This window comes from Triticum aestivum, chromosome 4D, assembly GCF_018294505.1.
Source record: "Triticum aestivum cultivar Chinese Spring chromosome 4D, IWGSC CS RefSeq v2.1, whole genome shotgun sequence".
Classification (NCBI taxonomy): Eukaryota; Viridiplantae; Streptophyta; class Magnoliopsida; order Poales; family Poaceae; genus Triticum; species Triticum aestivum.
Window position 1 is genome coordinate 379,000,072 of NC_057805.1, and position 4,719 is coordinate 379,004,790.

Here is a 4,719-nt window from a genome sequence, read left to right on the forward strand (position 1 = left end):
GCCTCGGCAACTGCCCATCTTGCAAAAGGCTGGCACGGGCTACGCTTTCCTTCATTGCTTTCTTCCGCCTTGCTCCAGATCCCCTTTCTCGCCCCTCGCTTCCGAAATCTCCAGATCTGCTCCCACCCCCTTCTGAATCAGCGACCAATGGCGCCCCGGAAGGTCAAGTCTTCTTCGTCGCCCGCTTGGTACGATCCGGCTCTGGATGCGCCCAATGTCTCAGAGAAGAACTTCGCCGTCATGCGCCTACTGACGGTGGGGGAGAGCAACGAGAGGGGGAAGACCGAGCTCCGGGCTGGCTTTGCCATGCCGGAGCCAGCGGGGAGCATCTTCTTCCCTTTCTTCATGAGCAGCATCGTCGTGGGGCTGGTTCCCCCTTCTCCGACTTCTTCTATGGGGTCCTTGGCCATTACGGGCTGCAGGCGCTGCATCTTCACCCCAACTCTGTTCTCCTTCTGTCGATCTTCGCCTTCTACTACGAGGCGTATGTCGGTGTGATGCCGTCCATGGCTCTGCTGCGCCACTTCTTCTTCCTTCACATCAACGATGGTCGTACCTCCGGGTGCGCCAACTTCATCGCGGCCGGCAAGGCCAATTCGATCTCGAAGGCTGGGAAGAAGGCTGACGGCTTCAGGAGCAAGTGGGTCATGATGGACGCCAAATGCGTCCACCCACGCTTGGTGCTGCCAATGAAGATGCCCCAGTCTGATGCGGGGTGGTCTCGTGTGAAGCTCACTGACAACCGGGTGACGCCGGTGTTGGAGAAGATGAACGCCGATCTGAAGCCGGGCAACACGAAGGCAGCGAAGGTGATAGGGGCCATGCTCCTGAGGGAATTCATGATGCTGCGCGTGGCCTCGCTTCAGGCATGTACGAGCCCTCTGTGGAAGCTCGGAGACAAAGGGGACGACCTCCGCCTGCGTCCGGAGGCCCTTTCTGACAAGGAGTTGCGCTCGACCCTCTGCTCCTTGGTTGGGGACGATCAGGAGTATCCGCCGAGTGCCATCGTCCCCTTGTTCTTTCGCAAGGACGGGGCGCAGGTTGTGGCCGCCATGCCCACCTTCGACGGGCGCGGCCTGGTGCCGCCGGCGCCTCTTGGGGCCCCAGTGGTGCCGACGCCGGTGGAGGTGTCTTCTGATGAGTCCCGTGGGGGGAAGAGGAAGAAGACGAGGAGCATGACTCGGAGGTGACCCCTGAGGGGATAGGGGAGACCTCCCCCTTGAGCAAGGCCGACATCCTCCGCACCCTACCGAACGATGACGAGGCCGACACCCGCCTGGGGAAGGAGGAGCCGCCCGTAATCCCGATGAGGGGCCAGTCGGCGTTGATCTCCCAAGATGCTACTCCTGCTTCAACACCGTGTGGGGCTGCTTCCGGCCCTTCCGCTGCCCCTTCTTCTGCTCCTGGAACCCGCACGCCCGCGCCTCAGGCTTCGAGGCTCTCAGGCTTCAAGGTCAGCAAGCGGAGGGTGGACTACACCACGGTGGACCAGTGAGTGTTCGCGCTCTGCCTTGTTCTTACTTATGCTACTGCTTCTTGACGTTCATCGTTGATTGTTTAGGCCGCCGCCTGCGGAGAAGAAGAGGGAGGATGCGGCGACACCGCCCGGAACCGAACCATTTGCGGCAGCCGCACCTCCCTCCATTGGGAAGGGGAGCGACGGCACTCGCACCTCCCCGGCCCGGTCGTCCTCGCGAGGCCTAGAGGTGCAACCTCAGGAGGAGTCAGCCCCCGTGGCTCCGCTGGCCCCGGAAGCGCTGGTGTCGGGCTCGGATGCTAAGGTCCCCAAAGCTCAGGGGCCCCTTGTCTCCCAGGCCCTGGTGACGACGTCGCCTCTTCCTCCTCCTGCTGCACCGCTGGTTCCCGGTCCTTCTGTCTCCCCTGACATCTTGGAGCGCGCTCTTTTGGAGATGGCCCAGCTGCGAGAAGATCTCTTGGGAGCGGACTCCCACCTGGTAGCCGGGCGCCTGGAGCTGGTCTCTGGCTGGCTCCATTCTGACGCGTCCGTTCGGGCGACGCTGAGCCAGGCTGCAGCGACCTCCGAGAAGGAGAAGTAGGCCGCCGCCCAAGCCGCGGCTGCTCGCGAAGTGGCGCTGAAGGATGCCAAGGCCGCCCAGGATCGCTGTCGGGCGCTGGAGGCCGAGCTGAAGAATCTGCGCGACAAGCACGCAGAAGAAGCTCGTGGCCGCCAGGCGGAGGAGGAGAAGATGAAGGCCCGGGAGGACGCCATCAAGGGTCGCGACGCCGAGCTGGGGGAGATGGCGAGGGCGCAGGCCGTGGAACACAACCGGCTAAAGGAGCTGGAGAAAAAGGTGGAGGCGGAGAAGGCTGGTCTTGACGCTAAGGCGAAGGTCCTGGCCGAGGATCGTGCGGCCTTCACGCTCCTCGAGGAGAGGTCCCGCGTGGCACTGAAGGCACTCTACGAGAAGGGCCTGGAGAGGCCGTTGACCACCGACGAGGACGGCCCTGCCCAGCTGCTTCCCTACTTGGTCGATGCGCTTGAGGAGGTCATGATCGGCATCGGTCCCATGGCAGAGGAAGAAACCCGCGTTCTTTCCTCAGCCGCGCTGACGCGTGTCTTCAGCCACCTCCATCTTCGCGATCCCGCTGCCTGCCTTGACGAGCTGCTGGAGCCTGTGGACGATGATTGTTGTGCGGCCGCTGCCGAAGCCGTGAAGGGTCAGGTGGAGGCCCTGCTGAAGAAGTTCCGCGCCTTCGATCGGCAGTTCTACTGATCCTGCAACTCCGGCCGGTGGTATAGGTGAAGGCGACGTCACCACGGAAGGAGCACCTCTTGCGGGCGGCGGTGTCCAGGGATGACTTGCTCGCGGCTGATTTCTTGTTTTACTCCTGCAACATGCAGCATGCCTCGTGGAGGCGTTTAAACTTGCGTTTGGTATTGTGAGAACAATATGTCTTGTAATATTTGCTTTGAGATTTTGCGATTTCCCTCCTATTTGCTTTACGTTCTACGTCTGCAGAGCCCGGCCCCGCGCATACCTCAGCCACCGTTGGGTCGTCTGGATCACCAGGACGAGACCAAGGAGTGAGGGGCTACGTGACCAGTTAGGCTCCTGAGTCGCGATGCTCAGGAGTCCCCCTTGATGCGCAAACAGCTTATAGGAAGGAGATGCAGGAGTAGGTTTAGTGTTCCACGTCGGCAGGGCCCGGCCCCGCTGTCGGTGTCAAAACCGGTGGATCTCGGGTAGGGGGTCCCGAACTGTGCGTCTAAGGTCGATGGTAACAGGAGACGGGGGACACAATGTTTACCCAGGTTCGGGCCCTCTCTATGGAGGTAATACCCTACTTCCTGCTTGATTGATCTTCATGAATATGAGTATTACAAGAGTTGATCTACCACGAGATCATAATGGCTAAACCCTAGAAGTCTAGCATGTATGACTACGATAATGAGTATCCGGTCCTATAGACCTAACCCTCCGGTTTATATACACACCAGAGGGATCTAGGGTTACACAAAGTCGGTTACAGAGAAGGGAATCCCCATATTTCGTCGCCAAGCTTGCCTTCCACGCCAAGGAGAATCCCATCCAGACCCGTAGAGAGTCTTCGGTCTTCGTATCTTCACAGCCCATCAGTCCGGCCCATGGCTAATAGGCCGGACGCCCGAGGACCCCTTAGTCTAGGACTCCCTCAGTAGCCCCTGAACCAGGCTTCAATGACGAGGTGTCCGGCGCGCAGATTGTCTTCGGCATTGCAAGGCGGGTTCCTCCCTTCCGAACTTCCAGATAGTCTTCGGACGAGAGATATATCCAGATCTGTAACATAAATACCACACACACAGCCATAGAGAGTACATATTTCACGAATCCAATCCGCTCACAACTTTTCGTAATGTGACATCACGTCTGACCGGTTCATTATTTTGAACCGTTTTTGTCTGCCGTTCCGCGTTTCGAGACGCAATTTTCATTGGCACGTCTTGTCGAAGCAGAGATTGTGTCCCCTTATTGTGGGATTCTCATCAATACGGGCGTGGGTAACCCAACCGTGCCGTTTTGCACAACCCTTGGGGATAGGCGAGTTTTAAGGCGAGTGGGGAGGCGTTCGATATTTACTGCCTTTATAAAGGGATAAGGACTCATCCTCGTTCACCCACGGCTTCTCCTTCCTCTGCCCATCCATTCTCGAGCTCCAGCACCCAAGCTCTAGCTTTCACCGCCCAAAAAAGCACTCCAACCATGTCCGTATCCGGGGGCCAAGGCAAGTGGATGGCCTCCTCTGTTAAGGAGAAGGACATTACCAAGCTTCAGGAGGCCGGGTATCTGGCGAAAGAAATCGCCCACCATCTTCCAGCCAAGGGGCAAATCGTCCCCACCCCAAAGCCCACTGAGAGAGTAGTCTTCCTCCCTCACTTCGTCCGCGGGTTAGGGTTTCCACTCCACCCTTTCGTCTGTGGACTGATGTTCTACTATGGGCTAGATTTCCATGATCTAGCCCCGAACTCCTTCCTCAACATCTCGGCATTTATTGTCGTGTGCGAGGCCTTCCTCCGCATCCAGCCCCACTTCGGCCTATGGCTCAAGGTCTTCAACGTGAAGCCGAAGGTGGTGGACGGACAGCACGTGGAGTGCGGAGGCGCCATGGTGAGCAAGCTGCCCAACGTCACATGGTCGAAGGGCACTTTCATGGAGACTGTCAAAAAGTGGCAGAAACAGTGGTTATATATCACTGAGCCACGCGACGCCACTTGGGTGG